Consider the following 19169-nt stretch of genomic DNA (forward strand, 5'->3'; position numbering starts at 1 on the left):
GGTGCTGGGGATAGTGTAGTTGAGCCTGCTTGCAACTTCCTGTGTAAAAATGGATTTCGATAATTTAGAGGATAGCCTAGGAAACAAGCTCAGAGGTGCTTATCTTTTTAAGGCCTATGCTCCTGAGAGAAACAGCAACAAAAAGAGAAGTTTCTGTTGAGACTCCCTACCTGCCTCCTGAGCAGATTTGGTAGCTAAAGTTTCCCTAACAAAGTTTTCCCTATTATTTACCCCTGTGGGTTTTATTCAAAGTACCAATGTGAAGTCGCTCAGTCGTGTCCGACTCTTTGCGACCCCATGGACTGTAGCCCACCAGGCTCCTCCATCCATGAAATTTTCTAGGCAAGAGTACTGGAGTGGGTTGCTATTTCCTTCTCCAGGGGATCTTCCCGACCCAGGGATCGAACCCAGGTTTCCAGGAGAATAATATATGAGAACTAGTGAGCCCAGTTAAAATAAGATATTTCACAGTTGTAAGAATCCCTGGACCGTTTCCCATTGTGAGCTTTATGTAAGAAAAGAGGGTCAAAATTTAAGCCCTAAGGAGCACTTACGGGGCAGGAAAAAAGCCTGAAAATGAATGATCAGAAGAAGAGGAGAACCGAAAGTTTGGCGACAGAGTAAGGTAGGAGTAAGGATCTGTGTGCTCCGTCGCTAAGTGGTGTCTGACTCTTTGCAACTCCATGGACTGTAGCCTGCCAGAGTCCTCTGTCCATGGGGTTTTCCAGGCAAGAGTACTGGAGTGGGTTGCCATTTCCTACTCCAGTATTCATTAGAAGGACTGATGCTGAAGCTGAAGCTTCAGTACTTTGGCTGCCTGATTGGAAAAGCGAGCTTATTGGAAAAGACCCTGATGCTGGGAAGGCTTGAAGGCAAAAGGATAAGAGGGTGGCAGAGGATGAGATGGTTAGATTAGCATCACCGACCCAATGGACATGAAATAGAGCAAACTCCAGGAGATAGTGAAGGAGAGGGGAGCCTGGCATGCTGCAGTCCACAGGGTCACAAAGAGTCAGACACAACTTAGTGACTGAACAACAACTACTCCAGGGGCTTTTCCCAATCCAGGGATCAAACGCCTGTCTCTTGCATCTTCTGCATTGGCAGGCAGATTTTTTTTTTTTTTTTTTTTTTTTACCATCAGCACCACCTGGGAAGCCCAGGAAGCCCAGAGTAAGGGAGAGAAGGGGTTAAATGAGAAAAAGGCTGACAGTGACAGATGCTAGAGAGGCGGCAGGAAAGGTTGGTGCTGAAAATTGTCAGGATTTTGTGTTCTGGCAAACAGATGAATAAAAGAGAAAGTCAGAAATCAAATCTGAGAGGGCAGAGTTGGGACTGTTGTAGGCCTAAACCAAATAGAATGAGTTTGTACCTCATTGAGTGAAAGGAGGGCATGCCATTTCATGATCTAATATCATAGAACACATGCCACCCACTTTGGATAAACTGAATTGTTATGGAGATTGTATCCCATGTCAAGAAGTGAAGAAGTGAAGTTGAAAAGATAATTGGAAAGTTGGAAGTGAAAATTTGATATCCTGTAGAATGAAAGAGACAACTTTGTTCTCCTCACCTGGAATAGCCACCATTTCTGTGTTTACAATTTTAAATCTCAGCCATCCTTCGATGTCTGTCTCTAAGATTCCGTTCCCAACTGCATTAGTTCCCACTCAGCTCCCTCTTCTTGAGTACTCCAGTTAGAGATGAAGCCCTCAAATAGTTGGCCAAGGCACACTGGTGTGCCTGGAGCCACCAAAATATGCTGACCAATTTTGCCCATAGAGTGGAATGTATTGGTTCTACATCTGATTATACTTACTGTTTCAAGAACATCTATCAGTTAGGATGTTTAGCTGAGTAGACTGGGCCATCTTGCAAGGTAAAGTTGAACTCAGCCTGAGGCATACAGAGGCATAAATTAAGCTAGCATCAATGAAAACTTACCGTTTTTGCTGGAGCATGAAAGATCTTTGTCTCATGAGGATCAGGAAAGTGGTCAGGAAAGTGCACAGTTTTGCTCAGACAGCAATATAAATAAGTTAAAAGACAGCCAAGTGGGAAGGACACCTACAGAGGGATAAATAGACCTCACAAAACATTACCCGGTAGCAGAGTCTGCTTTGTAGTTGTTGCTGTCTTGTTTTCCTGTCATTTTGAGTATTTAAATGTGTGTGCCACTTAAATATTAAGGTCTAATATTTGAAAGTGTGTTGTGATCAGGAGGCTGAGAACGTCCTATGAGTAGCATTTCTCTTATTACATCTATGGTGCTCCTAGTTACTCTCTGCAGCTTATGTGCTTTGAATGGAGACAAAAGCCTAATTTATATTATCTTTGGTGTCTTAGTGGCTGCGACTCAGTACATATTTGCAGGTTGCTTATGAAAGCTGCTTTTGACTGTTTTGCTCAATTAAGTTGAATTAAATCAAAGTTTGAAATTTACTCCCCAAATTCCTCTGCTAGTTGGCTTAATAATCTAATGTGACATCTTAACTCTTTCTATTAAGTCAGTTACCTGGAAAGGGAACACCTTGAGTCAGAGGATTTAATGAAAAAAATCTGTCTAAATTTCTTGGAATCTACTACTAATACCAAAGTGTCCCTGGTGGCCTGGTGGTAAAGAATCTGCCTGCTAATGTGGGAGACACAGGTTCAGTTCCTGGGTTGGGAAGATCCCCTGGAGAAGGAAATGGCAACCTGCTCCAGTATTTTTGGCCTGGGAAATCCCATGAACAGAGGCCTTTGGTTGGGGTCACAAAAGAGCTGGTCATGACTTGGCGACTAAATACCAATGACTACTAACACCAGAAAAAACTGTCTAATCTGGTATTTTCATCTCAATAAAAGAACAAGTATGTCTTAAGAAAATCTTAAGGTAAGCCATATATAAAGAAAATCTTAGTTTTGAAGAGCAAACAGAGGAATATTCTTATTGTATATTCTAGCATAGATATTCTACAGGTTTAACTTCAGACATAGGAAAAGCAGAGTTCTAGAGTAAAAGTCATTTCTGAAAGCAGAGTTCCAGAGTAAAAGTCTCTATCGTTATGTAAATTAAGTTTAACAAAAGCTTGTCATTTTTATGGAGAAACCTTTTCAAAGGTATAAACCTTTATGGGTTTATAATTTCTAAGTTGTTATTACTGATAATTTATATTTAATTGTATGTTTTTGTGTGCTTTTAGCTATCAGTTTATACTCATTTATGTGCTAACCACTTGGTATACATGATCTCATTTAATAACCGTAATAGCTCTATAAAGTGATCATTGGTTACGGGCTTGCATTCACAATTATCAAGTACCAGAACCAAGGTTCAGTCTCAGGCTTTACTTGCTCCAAAGCTCTTGTGTTTAACCCATTCTACTGACTGCTTCAAATCATATAGCAAAGTATTGATACATAGCAACTTACTTTACTTAGCCATTAGGGAAAACTGGCTGAGTCCATCTTTCAGCAAGACCAAAGGAGTTTGCCTTAAAAAAATACCACTTTTCAAGATGATATATCATTGAAGGCTCCTCATGATGAAACAATGAGTTAGTTTATTATCAGCACATCAAGGTCATCAAAGATCTCAGGGTGCCATATTCACTGTTCAGCGGCAGGTCACAAAGGGTCTCTCATGCATCTCATGCTGCTGAAGATGGATAACATCCCAGGTTTCTCCAATATTTCCTGAGATTGGTTGTGAGGATATTCACACAGCACACTGTGAAGCAGGATCTAGCCCCATAGAACACTGCCAGAAACATCCCCCGATACGCAATGCACTTTGCAGCGTGTATATGAGGTGTGGAGTGGAAGAGTGCCAGAATGATTTAATTCAGAGGTTGTGTTAGGAATAGGATAGACTGATCTTTCCAATCTTACTGTCAGTTTTCACTACTTCTGTATGAAAGGGCATTGAACCTAGGTTAGTAAATTAGTTTGTCAACACATGCTACCAATAGTCTCAACTGTCAACTATCCAGGGAAACCACTGAAGGGAAAACATATTTACCTACATTCTAAACTTCTTAAGAATATTGTAGAATCCTATATATGAAAACGTGTAACACATATATTTGTCTCCAAATCTTCTGGGTTTACCTTTTATGAGTATCAAGTTCATATTTTATGTAATTGTAGGAAGTGTAGTATCCTTCAGAGTATTCTGATGATTTCTAGAGAGGGTGTTAACTTCTCTGGAGCTTCCTGTCACCTCTCTAAATTCCCATTCCTGGCTCTGTCCCTCAGTTCCTGTATACTATATTATCTGCAGTAGCTATCCTTGCTTCATAACATTTTGTACCAAGTATTGACACAGAACTCTCCTTGGTTTTCTAAAGACTATGTAGCTTTTATGAGGAATGGGCTTAAAATTTTGAGGATACTTGGGTAGGTACAGTGCAGAAACAAAAAGAACTTATATTTTAGTATCAGAATTCACAGTTCTGAAGGTGCCAATCATTTCTCATCACAGATAATTTCTTATGGGCTTTTAGATCCTTAGGACTCAACCAGCCAAGTTCCTTAGGATCATCCTCACATTTTCTCTCAAGAGCATTCTCCCTTTTTCTAGTCATTCTTTCTGCCTTCATTCATTCATAAAATATTTATTGGGCACTGACTTATACCAAACACTGTCCTAGGTGCTGAGGATGCAAAAAGCACCCAAGACAAAGTACATGCCTTTTCAGAGTTCAGGTTCCAGTGGGGAAAGAAAAAAAAAGGAAATAAATATTTCAAAACTTTATATATCTTATGAAGAAAACAAACTAGAAACCAAAAGAATATCTGAGAAGGGCTGGGTAGGCGTAGGATGGTAAAAGAAGTGTTCTTGGCAGATGTGACATTTAGTTTACGGCTAAAGAAGAGGAGAAGCTGGTCATGTGAAGATGAGACAGAACTCCACTGGAAGTCTCATTTAACCCCATACGGACATGTATGTGAAGATATTTTGACATTTTTTGATAGGAAGAAAAAATTGGAAACAACATAGATGTCCATTTCTAGGGGAATAGATAAGTAAAATGGATGTGACTGTGTATCAGTTAAAAGGAGTGAACTTGATTTACAAATAAACCTAAAAACTTAATGTTGAGTGAAGAAGAAAATGTGATTTATAACACAACCTCATTTAGGCAGATTTTTAAAAACACCAACCACACTACATATTTTCAAGGATACATATATATTTAAATAAATATTTGAGAGCAGATTGGAAGGGCAATGTGTTAAATACGCTAGAGATGTGCTTCTCAGAATTCTGATTAGAGTAGAAGACCGTTTAGGCTATGCACTCAATTTACTCTGTAGCTTTGTGGCCCTTAAAGTTAGATCCTGTGTCTAATTTTCAACACAATCTTCCCTGTGGTTACAGAAGGCAGCTGACTCTATAGTGTGCCTTCAGCTGACGGCTGGCTGACCTGATCTTGTCGTTTTCCTGTTTTAAAGCTTTTAAAACAGCTAACCAAAGGCATTGTGTGTGTGGTAGTCACTCAGTCGTGTCTGACTCTGTGTGATTTTTTGGAAGGTAGCCCACTAGGCTACTCTGTCCATAGAATTCTCCAGGCAAGAATACTGGAGTGGGTAGTCATCTTCCTTCTCCCTGGATCTTTCTGACCCAGGGATTGATTCCAGGTCTCTGGCATTGCAGATAGATTCTTTACCCTCTGAGCTACCAGGGAAGCCCAAGACAGACAACTCAATAATTCTTATAATTGCTATTGCCCCTATACTATTGAAGGGCTTCCTGCTACTGCATAAGCTAGTGTTTGACCTCTATCTGAATCTCATCCGAATTCACCACCAGTGAGAGTTTTTTCCTAGATCCAAGGGCTGTGTTCTTTGTTCTATTTCACCACCTTGTCTTTCTAGGAAGGAATGATAAGGGACATCTTTGCTTTATTCCTGTTTGTAAAGCAACAAAGTTCCACAGTTTTACTTGTTTCATGTTGTAACTTTTCTTTGCAATATATTGGGGAAAAATGTCCAATAAATACCAATAAATACTTGCATAAAACCAATCCTCATTATTTGTGGGGATTCTGCATTTACAAATTTAGCTACTCATTAAAATTTATTTGTTGTTATTGTTCAGTTGCTCAGTCATGTCTGACTCTTTGCAATCCCATGGATTGCAGCGTGGCAGGATTCCCTATCCTTCACTAGCATGAGTTTGCTCAAACTCATGTCCATTGAGTCAATGATGCCATCCAACCATCTCATCCTCTGTCACCCCCTTCTCCTCCCAAATCAATCCTCATAGTGCCTTCATGCTCATTCATGGACGTGAGCACAGCAGCTAAAAAATTTCTCAATCAATGTGTACATTCCCACCTGAAGTCAAGCAAGGCAACGCTCTGCCTTCTTGTTCCATCTCGCATACTATAAAGAAGTGCCTTTTTCACAGTGTATTTAATAATATTTTTTGGGCTTTTTTTTTGGTGACTTCACTGTTTTTTTTTTTTTTTAACACTGTTATCAATGAGGGGACAGCTCTTTAAAAATTTTTTTTACTATAAAAGTTGTTAATGGGTTTTACAGTTTTGTATTTATTTCAATTTGGTGTTCAACTGTATAAGAGAGAAAACTAGCAAAGTAAAACATGAAGTAATCAATAAAGACAAAGCACAGGTTAAATAAAAATAAAAAATTAAGTCAAAGAATAAAACTAAGATCTTGTTCTTTGGAAAGACTAACAAGTAAGCTTTACACTGGAGTGATTTTTAGGAATGAGATACATACAATATGAGGAACAAAAATAGAATTTAATGGACAACAATATAACAGTTAATGTAAAAGCCCAAGCCAAAGATTATTTTCCAGGTAAATATAAACTATAAAAAACAAGCTCAATAATAGAAAACTAAGTAGACCAATGTGCAAAAAAGTATTAACATAGCAGGCCTGAAGCTGCTCTTTTCAGAAAGACCTACTTTCAGCTTGGCTCTTGGCTGGCATCTGAGACCTTGGCACTTGACCTATTCTCCTCACAATTTTTTTTTTCTTGGAAATTTTAAGCTATATAATTTTTAAATTTTTATTTACTTTAATGGAGGATAATTACAGTATTGTAATGGTTTTTGCTATACATCAACATGAATCAGTCACAGGCATACATGTGTCCCTTCCCTCTTGAACACCCCTCTCACCTCCCTCTCCACCCCACGCTCCAGGCTGTCACACAGCACCAGCTTTGGGTTCTGTAGGTCATATGTCAGACTCCCACTGGCTATCTGTTTTACATACGGTAATACATATGCTTCAATGCTATTCTCTCAAATCATCCCACCCTCTCCTTCTCCCACTGTGTCCAAAAGTCTATTCTTTATGCCTGCGTCTTCTTTGCTGTCCTGCATGTTGGATCATAAGTACCATCTTTCTAGATCCCACATATATGCATTAATATATGATATTTGTGTTTCTCTTTCTGACTTACTTAGGTTCATCCACCTCCTTAGAACTGACTCAAATGCATTCATTTTTATAGCTAAGTAATACCCCATTGTGTATATGCACCACAACTTCCTTATCCATTCATCTGCCGGTGGACATCTAGTTTGCTTCCATGTCCTAGCTATTGTAAATAGTGCTGTAATGAACACTGGGGTACATGTGTACAGTGTAAGAGGGTTACCTTTTCTCCACTCCCTCTCCAGCATTTATTGTTTGTTGACTTTTTGATGATGGCCATTCTGACCAGTGTAAGATGATACCTCATTGCGATTTTGATTTGCATTTCTCTAATAATGTTGAGCATCTGTCCATGTGTTTATTAGCCATCTGTATGTTTTCTCTGGAGAAATGTTTAGGTCTTCTGCCCACTTTTTGATTAGGTTGTTTGTTTTTCTGGCATTGAGCTGCTTATATATTTTGGAGATTAAGTCTTTGTCAGTTGTTTCATTTGCTATTATTTTCTCCCATTCTGAGAGTTGTCTTCTCACCTTTCTTATAGTTTCCTTAGTTGTGCAAAAGCTTTTAAGTTTAATTAGGTCCCATATGTTTATTTTTTAATTTCCTTAGGAGGTGGATCATAGAGGATATTTCTTTAATAACTTTAATTTAATTGCTTTAATTACTTTAAGGAGGTGTATCATAGAGGAGATGGAGATTGCTGTGATTTATGTCAGAGAGTGTTCTGCCTATGTTTTCCTCCAAGAGTTTTATAGTTTCTGGTCTTACATTTAGATCTTGAATCCATTTTGAGTTTACCTTTGTGTGTGGTGTCCCAAAGTGTTCTAAGTTCATTCTTTTCTGTGTAGTTGTCCAGTTTTCACAGCACCACTTGTTGAAGAGACTGTCAAAACAGTATAGTACTGGCACAAAACCAAATACAGATTGATGGAACAGGATAGAAAGCTCAGAAATAAATCCATGCTCTATGGCCAATTAAATTAGGACAGGAAGGCAAGACTACACAATATTGGAGATAGTCTCTTCAACAAATTGTTCTGGGAAAACTGAACAGCTGCATGTAAAAACTGAAATTAGATCATTCTTTAACAGCCTACACAAAAACAAGCTTAAAATAGATTAAAGACTTATATGTGAGATGGAACACTATAAAACTCCTAGCGGAAAACATAGGCACAACACTCTCTGACATAGTTCGCAGGAATATGCTTTTCAATCTTTCTCCCAGAATAATGGAAATAAAACAAAAATAAGCAAATAGGACCTACTTAAACTCAAAAGCTTTTGCACAGCAAAGGAAACTAAACAAAATGAAAAGACAACCCACAGACTGGAAGAAAATAATTGCAACTGATGTGACTAGAAACAGTGACAGATTTTATTTTCCTGGGCTCCAAAATCACTGCAGATGGTGACTGCGGCCATGGAATTCTTTAAAGGACACTTGCTCCTTGGAAGAAAAGCTACGATGAACCTAGACAGCTTATCAAAAAGCAGAGATGTTACTTTGCCAATAGAAGTCTATCTAGTCAAAGCTATGGTTTTTCCAATGTTTCATGTATGGATGTGAGAGCTGGACCATAAAGAAAGCTGAGCGCTGAAGAACTGATGCTTTTGAACTGTGGTGATGGAGAAGACTCTTGTCCCTTGGACTGCAAGGAAATCCAACCAGTCCATCCTAAAGGAAATCAATCCTGAATATTCACTGGAAGGACTGATGTTGAAGCTGAAACTCCAATACTTCGGCCACCTGATGTGAAGAACCAAATCATTAGAAAAGACCCTGATGCTGGGAAAGATTGAAGGCAGGAGGAGAAAGGGGACAACAGAGGATGAGATGGTTAGATGGCATCACTGACTTGATGGACATGAGTTTGAGCAGGCTCTGGGAGTTGATGATGGACAGAGAAGGCTGGCGTGCTTCAGTCCATGGGGTCACAAAGAGTCAGACTCGACTGAGCAATTGAACTGAACTGAACTGATGTGACTCCAAAATTTACAAACAGCTTATGAGACTTAACATCATGAAAACAACCCAATGAAAAAAATGGGTGGAAAACCTAAATAGACATTTCTCCAAAGAAGCCATAGAGAAGGCCAAAGTCACATGAAAAGATGCTCAGCATCACTAATTATTAGAGAAATGCAAATCAAAACTACAATGAGATATCACCTCACACCAGTCAAAATGGTTATCATCAAAAAATCCACAAACAATAAATCCTGGGGAGGGTATGGAGAGAAGGGAACCCTCCTATGCTGTTGGTGGGAATGTAAATTGGTGCATTGTAATATTATTAATATTCAGACATGAAAAGATTGAAATAATGCCATTTGCAGCAACATGGATGCCCCTAGAGATTGTCATACTGAGTGAAGTGAGTCAGACAGAGCAAGACAAATATCATGTGATACTGTTTATATGTGGAATCTAAAATATGTTACAAAAGAACTTATTTACAAAACAGAGATAGAGTCACAGATGTAGAAACAAACTTTTGGTTACCAAGCGTGGAGGGGGAGGGGTAACTGGGATTGAAAAATACACACTACATTACATAAAATAGATAACTAATAAGGACCTAGTGTATAGCACAGAGAGCTCTACTCAATACTCTGTAATGACCTATATGGGAAAAGAATCTAAAAAATAAATGGATATATGTATAAATGATTCACTTTGCTGTACACCTGAAACTAACACAACATTTTAAATCAACTACATGTGTGCTAAGCTGCTTCAGTCGTGTCCGACTCTTTGTGACCCTATGGACTGTAGCCTGCCAGGCTCCTCTGTCCATGGGATTCTCCAGGCAAGAATACTGGAGTGGGTTGCCATTTCCTCCTCCAGGGCATCTTCCTGACCACACTCCAATAAAAATTAAAAAAACAAACAAGTTGACCCCCCAAAACTTTCTTTTTGGAGAACATTCCAAGGACAGGGGATGTTATATGCTTAGATCCTGAAGTGGGATGAAGATGCCCTGTTGATGTATAGGAAGAAATCTATAGACAAAAGTGCAATGAAAATTAAAAAAATTTAAAAAATTAAAAAAATTAAGTAAGTCCTGTCTTATTTTTTCCTTGAAATTAGTAAAAAAAAAAAAGGACAAGTAAATTATTTTCCCAAATTCAATGGTTATTTTGGGGGTGACAACCTTCTTCCTATGAGTTATAATATACAAATTAAAAAAAAGTTGACAGCATTTGCCTTAGTTCAAAAGTAAAATACTTCGGTCCCAACAAAACAAGAGTGAATTGATCAATAGAAGCATATCCACAGAAGACACTTGACCAACTTGGACAAGGGCCTTATATATCAGTTATAAATATACTCTTTCCTTTGTACAAGATAGTTAGAGGAAATTATGAGTGTAAGTCAGGCGCTCCTGAGCACATTCTAAAAGCTGGGACACGTTAAACTCCTCTGATTGGTTTCTGAGGGGGATGTGGGGTGACGGATGCCCTTGACCTCTGCGTCATTATGCAAACAGAACATCGTGGTATTCCACTGAGACTCCTAGAGACTTCTATACTCTCTCACAGTGCGATGTTGTTGCTAGCATCCTGTGGCAGATGGGGGATGGAGACAGGATGAATGAGGGTTAGGGTGATTCCATCCCAGGAAGCCCTCTGCCCTTAGATGAAAACCCCAGTGGCAGCCCCTAGAGCCCTTGATGAGTTTGGGTCTGCTTCTTCTGCCTGATCTCTGGAGAGCCACTGAAGGACTTGGCACCTTTGGGACATCTGGAGCCCCTGGGCATCTTCTTCAGGGCACAATGAGTAGGCCCCATGGGGAAGGGCCACTGAGCCCAGATTGGAGTGCTACAATCACATCTTGACATGATGCCAGTGACTACACCTGCCTAAGTGGCCTACCAACATGTCCTTAGCACACAACCAAGGGGTCTGGCAGAGTCCCATGCATCACCTGGGGTTTCCCAAACAGGCCCAAATGTCTTGACCTTCTTGAAGGATATTTCACCTTAAGGACTAGTGAATGGAGCCCTAAGTTGGCCACACAGTCAAGTGAGTTCTCAAAAAACTCATAATCTCCTCCTAGAAAGCAATATTGGACAAGGGATGCAATTTTCATATTTTTTGCCTTGTACACGACTGAAGCGACTTAGCTGCAGCAGCATGTTATATTGTCAAAGAAACTGTGAAGGAAAAAACATCTGTTGCAAATTTGCCAGGAGGAACAGGAGGCCTATTGTCATTCAGCTGCTGAGTCTAGTCCAATTCTTTGAGACCTCATGGACTGCAGCGCACCAGGCTTCCCTCTCTCTCACCATCTCTCAGGAGTTTGCCCAAGTTCGTGTCCCTTGAATGCCATCCAACCATCACATCCTCTGATGCCATCTTGTCCTTCTGCCTTCAATCTTTCCCAGCATCAAGGTGTTTTCCAGTGAGTTGGCTCTTCACATCAGGTGGCCAAAGTATCGGAGCTTCAGCTTCAGCATCAGTCCTTCTGAGTATTCAGGATTGATTTCCTTTAAGATTGACTAGTTTGATCTCCTTACTGTCCAAGGGACTATCAAGAGTCTTCTCCAGCACCACAGTTTGAAAGCATCAATACTTTGACACTCTGCCTTCTTTATGGTCCAGCTCTCATATCCGTATATGACTACTGGAAAGACCACAGCCTTGACTATATGGACCTTTGTCATCAAAGTGATGTCTTTGCTTTTTAACACACTGTCTAGGTTTGTCATAGCTTTCCTTCCAGGAAGCAATGGTCTTCTAATTTCATGGCTGCAGTCACTATTCCACAGTGATTTTAGAGCCCAAGAAGAGGAAATCTGTCATTGCTTCCACCATTTCCCCTTTTATTTGCTATGAAGTGATTGGACCAGATGCCACGATCTTAGTTTTTTGAAAGTTGAGTTTTAAGCCAGCTTTTTCCACTCTCCTCCTTCACCCTCATCAAGAGGTTCTTTAGTTCCTATATGTGGGTCATGAGTTAACAGTTAGAACCTTGTATAGAACAACTGACTGGTTCAGGATTGAGAAGACCTAGTAATGCTCAACCAAAAGATGAAGCCTGTAAAAATACACAGAAATCTCAACTGTTGATAAAAATGGAGGCAGGAGGCCAGAAGGGGGAGCTCTAACACCCTACAACCATAGTGGAATGTGAAAGACTTCTCTTGTCTGGCAGGAGCTCAGTCAATCAAAGATGGTTACAGTGCAATCAATGAGAAGCTACTATAGTTTGAACTCTTTCCTTCTCCACTCCCGCCCCCGCCTCACCCAGCCCCAATAAATAAGTTCTCTCTTTATTGCAAAAGATTTCATGTGGCTTGCCATGGTTGCTGATGCCAAATTGCAATTCTTTGATGATCATGAACAAACCCTTTTTTGCTGGAGAAATAACTGTCAGTCTATTTAAGGTCAGCATTTTTGGCCCACATAGGGATCCAGAGAAGACCTCCAACAACTGGAACGTGGGTGCTCAAACAGTTGTGATACCAGCACTGAGCTCACTGATGCTTGATGCTTTTCTTAGGGACCCTGGGGTTTGAAGGTTAGGTCTTTCTCCTGGATCTGAGTTGCCCTCTTTGCTTTGCGGATCTCCAGGTTTTATTCAGGATCTATATTAAAGTTTTATCCTTTCTGATTAAAGCCTTGTTTATCTTCAAGTACTCTTTTGGCACATTGACCTGACTTGAAATCAAGCTGTTCCAACTGGAATTCCCTCACTTTCAGCTTGATTCCTTTTGGAACAGGGACTCTTCTATCAGATCTGTGCTGTTAAGCATTCAACCTGAGTCTTTCAGGACTGGGCTGTGCCCTTGAAACTGGCTCGTGTTAATGCCTGCAGGGCTTTTGAGCTGTTAGGGCTTTTTGTAAATTGTTCTTCTACTCTAGAGAAAAACTTCTGGGAAATAGGATCCCAGTTACCTAAATATTTTGCAGGAGCATTTGCCCCTGCCTCCCTCAACCACAGGGACCCTGGATTTTATGTTTAAAAACTGTGGTCCTTCCTCATATGCATTTCTGTGTGGACCTGAGGCAGGAGATAGATGGGCTCCAGGCCAGACATTTACAACTAGCCTCTTGTTCATATTTCTTGAGGCAGAGTATAGATGGACTCCAGATCAGAAGTTTACAGCCAGCCTCCTGTTTATACTTCAAGATAGAAATAACAACAAGAACAGGGTAAATAGCTGGACTTTGTCTCTTGTGGACACTTTAAGATAACAATAATGACAGGGACAGACAGGGATTAAGCACTGCCTGGGTAAAAGATCAAGAGGTCACGTATTTCTCATTGTTGGGGTCAGGGAGACCTTGACTGCGCATGTGCAGAAAGGTTCTGTGGGGTCAAAAAGGGAGGGGATGCCAAACCATAATAACTTTTACTAACTTCCAAAGGCCCTTGTGTGAAAATCCATCTTGGCTAAAGGATGTGCATGCACAGAGGGAAGGGCCCTGAGTCAAAGAACAAAGCAGGTTGATTGGGCAGAGAAAAACAAAGACATGGAAGATTGCCCTCTTACAAATGATTTAAACTTCCCTGGAGAAAAGGGAACGCTCTTGCACTGTTGGTGGGAATATAAATTGATACAGCCACTATGGAAGAAGTATGGAGATTCCTTAAAAAACTAGGAATAAAACCACCATATGACCCAGCAATCCCAATCCTAGGCATATCCCCTGTGAGGAAACCAAAATTGAAAGAGACATATGTACCCCATTGTTCACTGCAGCACTATTTACAATAGCTAGAACATGAAAGCAATCTAGACGTCCATCGACAGATGAATGGATAAAGAAGTTGTGGTACATATACACAATGGAATATTACTCAGCCACACCTTTTAAGGTACATGAACCTAGAATCTATTATACGGAGTGAAGTAAGTCAGAGAAAGATAAATACCATATTCTAATGCGTATATATAGAATCTTAAAAATGGTGCTGAACAATCTGTTTACAGGGCAGCAGTGGAGAAACAGACATAGAGAATAGACTTACGGACACGGGGAGAGGGGAGGAGAGGGTGAGATGTATGGACAGAGTAACATGGAAGCTTACATTACCGTATGTAAAATAGCCAACGGGAGTTTGCTGTATGGCTCAGAAAGCTCAAACAAGGGCTCTGTATCAACCTAGAGGGGTGGGATGGGGAGAGAGATGGGAGGGAGGTTCAAAAGGGAGGAGAAATATGTATACCTATGGCTGACTCATATTGAGGTTTGACAGAAAATAAAATTCTGTAAAGCAGTTATCCTTCAATAAAAAAATAAAAAGAAAAAAAGCACATCTTTTATTGGTAGCATATAGTTGAATATGGCTTTTATATGTAGTCTGACATTCTTTGCTATTTAGTTGAAATAAATATTTCATTTACATTTAAAAAAAATAAAAGTGATGTCTTCACATACTGAGAATATATACATTAAAACAAACAAACAAACAAAAAGAGAGTGTCACTTCTTCCTCCCACCTCCAGCCTTAAACAATCACTAATCCACTTTCTGTCTCCACAGATTTGCTCTATTTAACATTTCATATAAATGGAATCATATAATATTGGCTTTTTTGGGACTAGCTTCTTTCACTTAGCATAATGTCTTCAAGGTTCATCCATACTGCAATGTTTGTCCCTTTATGTCTTTTATGAGTGAACAATATATGATGTATGGATACATCACATTTTGTTTACCCATTGTTTGAGCTGCTGTAGTCCACTTTCTGCTGGTTCCACTTTCACCCTCTCTGGACCAAGATCAATGTCTCCTGTTCTCTGTCTTATTCATTGCCATCCAGTCCTCTCAGATCTGCTTAAAATGCCGACTCTTCTCAATGGTATCGTTGACAAAATACCTACTAGGGACCTTTAATCCTGGTGTCTGCTTTCACCTAGATGGCAACTCCCTGTGGCAGTCTAGCTGACTGTCAAGTCGAACACATGCTTTGTGGCATCAACAACTATAAAGTAAACTATTAGAGTGGAAGGACTTCCCTGGTGGGTCAGACTGTAAAGAATCTGCCTGCAATGCAGGAGACCTGAGTTCAATCCCTGGGTTGGGAGATCCCCTTGAGGAGGGCATGGCAACCCATTCCAGTATTCTTGCCTGGAGAATCCCCATGGACAGAGGAGCCTGGCAGGCTACAGTCCATGGGTTCAAAAAGTGTCAGACACGACTGAGTGACTAAGCACAGCACATTAGAGTGGAAATCCCAGGGCAGGTGGCATGCATGGTCTCCAGTGATTCCTCTTTGTATAAACTGAAGTATGCAGGGCCCTCTAGAACCCATCATGCATCCTTTCAGTTTCTCGGTGTCTGAGCCTCTATCTTATGTTTTAGGAGTTTCCCCAAAAGAAATAACACAATCTTCCCAGAAAATAACAGATGCTTCCATTTGCAGCCTCCTCACTGCTCCTGGAATCAGATATACTCATTCAGACTCTGAATCTGGACATAGAAACAAGAAACTTGAAATCAAGCAACAGCTAATAGAATTTACCTCAGTGGGGCTCTGAGCTCAATTTCCTGTCCTCCTAAATGCTACAGGAGAGATGAAAACAAACCAACCAACCACAACCCTCTATTGCACACAGCTAAGAACCTGACATGATAGAGCCCTGTGTTTGTGTTGGAAGGGGCAAATGACCCCGTGTAGGGTGGTGATCAGGTGCTCTAAAATTGCCTCTCTGCAAAGTAAGATTTTTAAGATCAACTGAGGCAAACAAATGATTAAAGAAAGATAAAATAGCTCCTGGAGACTCACCTTCTTCTTCCCCAGCCTCTTTGTCTCAGGCTCTGCCTCTAGCACTGTCTTGCTCCCCTCTTCTGGGGACTAGTGCTCAGACCCTGCCTCCAGGGTCACCGTTTCCCTTCCCCCTTTATACTGCCTATTCCTCCTCTGTACCCTCAGTTTCCCCACACTAATTTTCTCCCTGAACTTCCCTTTCCTGCTGAAGCTCTCCTCATCCCATTTTCTTCTGAATCCCTCAGAACCTGTCCCTTTGAATTAAATAAGCCTTCTGAGAATCCAGAGGTTAAACTCTCAAATTTTTATATTCTTTGGACTAAAACTGATCTGTAAGCATTATTCAAAGTGTTTCTCAAAATAAACAAAGATCCTCACAGATTTGCTAAGGAATTCAATATATCAGCCTTACCAGTCCTGTTTCTTTGATCTATATCAGTTAGATCATAAGCTTGTTGGTGAAGGCCATTGCCAGCACTGAATGAAAATTCCTGATTGGGAAAGTCCTGAAAGGTCTAGAATTAGAACCAGGAGAGCAACAGTCTAACTTATACCATCAGGCCCAAGAAATCCCTCGATGACTTCATTGGGCAATTCCTAGCACTTTTCCAAAGCTTAAGGATTGGAATAAAGGAACACAACTCATGCTTACATACAAACATCTGATGAATCTGTTCATCGCTATTATAATCAACTTCAGGTTATTTTAAAGAGAATTCTGGTCTTCTTTCAGATGTTGATCCCACTCATGTAGATTTAACTCTGATTATTAATGGTCTGAACAAGGACCTAGTAAAAAGGAACAGGGTGTAATGGGAAACTGTCCACTCCAGATATAGTTAATCTGATAAACCAGCTCTCTCACACTCTGGATGAGTCACCTAAAAGGAATACTGCCAAAATTCTTAATCTTAAATTTCAGCAAATAAAATTTCCTAAAAGAAACAAAAACCTTCCTAGTTTCTGTTATTAGTGCAAAGAGGACACTGGAAAAGAGACTGTTAACAGACTCAAGCATTTCAGGCACCATCAGCCCTCTAACCGGTCTTTCCAACTTCTTCCCAATTTCCAGTTGTGGGGCTCCAAGGAACTGTAGGGGCTTTTCTCAATCCTTCCTCTTAATCAGCTTGGAGAACCATTCCTCCAGATTTGAGATGGATCTCTTCTAGTCCATCTGAGCCACTCTTGATGCTCAACCCCACTACTAGAAAGCAGTCCCTTCCTTGAGTTCAAATAATGGGGATCTCTAATGAGATTCACAAGAGATTCCTGTCTGTGAACTGATCCCCTGTTGTTTGGGCCCTTTGAGAGACACACACTCTTTTCTCCTTAGTTCCTCTACTGCCCTTCATATATTACGCTAATAGTTCTTCTTAAAGTAGTATCATGCTGAAATTACTTTCTTCTGAAAAGGGAAAATAATTCTGGAATTTGACAGTAGTCATCAAAGCAGCCAACCAGATGAATTAAGTGACTCTTTGACATCTTTTTTTTTTTAAAGTTTGCAAATTCTTTATATTTCCAGCTATTGAGACAACATTTCTGAGTTGAAGTTACCTCTAGCAGCAAAACCAGAGCCAGCTATTAAGCAGCCAGAATGCTACAGTATACATGACCATTTATTTTTAGCATGTTCTTTGTTCTCCTCTTCCAGAAGCTGCAGACATCTATTTAATTTATCTGTAGTCATAATGAAGCTGTATCTACAACTGTCATGTCTCCTGAAGTTCCTTCAATTATTGCATATATATTTGAAAAGCCATACATGGAGTCAGTTCTAACCAGCTGTCCATTTTGGTGAACAGCATTTTCACTCATAGCTTTATTTTTAGCCTGCCAACTGCATGGATTTCTTCATTTTGAGGGGATGGAGGAGGTCCTTCTAAATCCAGAAAATGTAGTGGTCTTTCACAGGGTAAGTACAGGAGGTGGTATTTTTAGTTCCATAGGCTTAAAGGGAGTTGACTGTGTAAGGTCTGGTCTTGAAATCTGCTGGTCTTGAAAATGGAATGTTCATTATTTCCTGCTACAATTCTCTCTGGAAGCTGCATAATCACACTAGCATTTGAAACTCCTTCTTGGAATCCTTGTTCCAGGTCAGCATTTGTTGGTGCTATCTTTCATTTTTCCAGGACCCTCACTTACTGACCTTTGGTGTATTCCATTTCCTACTGAATTTGACTAATTTCTGCCATCTCAGCAGCAGTAGAAGGAAATGCTGCCCCACTCACTAATTGTATACTAACTACTGCTTGCTTTCTGGCATTTTCTGCTTCTTAGCGTCATATTAAATCCTTTAACTTGCCTCAATATGCATGTGCTGGACTAAGAGCCACTTCTGTCCCCATGTGTCCACTGGAGGGTCCCCAGCAAGGGCCACCACCCACTGGCTCTCCTTTTTGACATCTTTTATCAGCTCTGTCTCTGAGCCGATTCTGGAAACACTGATCATTTATCTTTATTAAATCAACTACTGCCCTCCTTATAGACAAAATTGCCAATTGATACTGACAAAATTCACAGTATACTATCCATTGATTCAAACAGATCCCTCAAAACCTCTTCCCAGAATTAAGCAATATAAGTAAAGAATCCTTTCATGGCATAAAGCCCATGATAGGACATTACAAGTCTCAAAGACCCATTTCTTGGAATAGTTCCTGTAATATCCCTATTTTACTAATGAGAAAAACTGAGGGCTGAGGGCGGAGGTTTACTGAGGACCACAGAACAATAAACAATGTTGTTATCTTGCCACACCCTGTTCTTAACACTCATACTTTACTAACATCCATTCCCACTGGATGTAAATGTTCCACTGTAATTCAATTTATGCAATGCATTTTTTAGTATTTCAGCTGATGGACTATTGTGTATCATTTTTGCCTTCACCTTGGAATAAAGCCAGTTCACCTGGACAGTAATGCCTCAGGGTTTTACTGAGAGTTCTTATTTCTCACAAATCCTCAAGGCTGATCTAGATAATATAAAGTTCCCAGAAATTCTACTTTGTTGCAATATGTGGATGATTTGCTTTTTTGCT

General features: G+C 40.1%; 1 pseudogene; it reads right to left on the reverse strand.

Annotated features, from left to right (window-relative positions):
- Positions 1-17685: 17685 nt before the first annotated feature.
- LOC138086236 (mitochondrial fission factor pseudogene) lies at positions 17686-18351 on the reverse strand (annotated as a pseudogene).
- Positions 18352-19169: the final 818 nt, after the last annotated feature.

Source organism: Capricornis sumatraensis, chromosome 9 (genome assembly GCF_032405125.1).
Source record: "Capricornis sumatraensis isolate serow.1 chromosome 9, serow.2, whole genome shotgun sequence".
Classification (NCBI taxonomy): domain Eukaryota; kingdom Metazoa; phylum Chordata; class Mammalia; order Artiodactyla; family Bovidae; genus Capricornis; species Capricornis sumatraensis.